Source organism: Triticum aestivum, chromosome 6D (genome assembly GCF_018294505.1).
Source record: "Triticum aestivum cultivar Chinese Spring chromosome 6D, IWGSC CS RefSeq v2.1, whole genome shotgun sequence".
In the NCBI taxonomy this organism is placed as follows: Eukaryota; Viridiplantae; Streptophyta; class Magnoliopsida; order Poales; family Poaceae; genus Triticum; species Triticum aestivum.
Genome location: NC_057811.1, coordinates 56,763,276 through 56,765,070, shown reverse-complemented (window position 1 = coordinate 56,765,070; position 1,795 = coordinate 56,763,276).

Here is a 1,795-nt window from a genome sequence, read left to right as displayed (position 1 = left end):
TGTTACAAAGGGATTTCATTTTTTTAAACTTATTTGAACTCCTGACTTTTTGTGTGTTCAAAATGCACCATTCAAAGCCACATCATCATTTTTCAATCCTTTCTGACTTCATTTGTTATTTTTCATGCATTTACTAATTATTTTGAGCTATAAGACCCTAAAATTGAAAAGCATTTCAAATGAACTCTGAAAAGGTTGAAAGTTGGCATGGTATGATCATTTCATCCACATAGCATGTGCAAGAAAGTTGAGAGGGTTACGGCAAAAACTTGATGCACTTCGTGTACAAAACGGACAATCTCTTTCAAAGTATCAGGATTTCATACGGAAACTCGTCTGTTACAAAGGGATTTCATTTTTTAAAACTTATTTGAACTCCTGACTTTTTGTGTGTTGAAAATGCATCATTCAAAGCCACATCATCATTTTTCAATCCTTTCTGACTTCATTTGTTATTTTTCATGCATTTACTAATTATTTTGAGCTATAAAACACTAAAATTGAAAAGCATTTCAAATGAACTCTGAAAAGGTTGAAAGTTGGCATGGTATCATCATTTCATGCACATAGCATGTGCAAGAAAGTTGAGAGGGGTTACGGCAAAAACTGGATGCACTTCGTGTACAAAACGGACAATCTCTTTCAAAGTATCAGGATTTCATACGGAAACTCGTCTGTTACAAAGGGATTTTATTTTTTAAAACTTATTTGAACTCCTGACTTTTTGTGTGTTCAAAATGCACCATTCAAAGCCACATCATCATTTTTCAATCCTTTCTGACTTCATTTGTTATTTTTCATGCATTTACTAATTATTTTGAGCTATGAGACCCTAAAATTGAAAAGCATTTCAAATGAACTCTGAAAAGGTTGAAAGTTGGCATGGTATCATCATTTCATCCACATAGCATGTGCAAGAAAGTTGAGAGGGTTACGGCAAAAACTGGATGCACTTCGTGTACAAAACGGACAATCTCTTTCAAAGTAATAGGATTTCATACGGAAACTCGTCTGTTACAAAAGGATTTCATTTTTTAAAACTTATTTGAACTCCTGACTTTTTGTGTGTTCAAAATGCACCATTCAAAGCCACATCATCATTTTTCAATCCTTTCTGACTTTATTTGTTATTTTTCATGCATTTACTAATTATTTTGAGCTATAAGACCCTAAAATTGAAAAGCATTTTAAATGAACTCTGAAAAGGTTGAAAGTTGGCATGGTATCATTATTTCATCCACATAGCATGTGCAACAAAGTTGAGAGGGTTACGGCAAAAACTGGATGCACTTCGTGTACAAAACGGACAATCTCTTTCAAAGTATCAGGGCTTCGGACGGAAACTCGTCTGTTATTTTTTAAAACTCGTGTGTTACAAAGGGAGTTCATTTTTTAAAACTTATTTGAACTCCTGACTTTTTGTGTGTTCAAAATGCACCATTCAAAGCCACATCATCATTTTTCAATCTTTTCTGACTTCATTTGTTATTTTTCATGCATTTACTAATTATTTTGAGCTATAAGACCCTAAAATTGAAAAGCATTTCAAATGAACTCTGAAAAGGTTGAAAGTTGGCATGGTATCATCATTTCATCCACATAGCATGTGCAAGAAAGTTGAGAGGGTTACGGCAAAAAATGGATGCACTTCGTGTACAAAACGGACAATATCTTTCAAAGTATCAGGATTTCATACGGAAACTCGTCTGTCACAAAGGGATTTCATTTTCTAAAACTTATTTGAACTCCTGACTCTTTGTGTGTTCAAAATGCACCATTCAAAGCCACATCATCA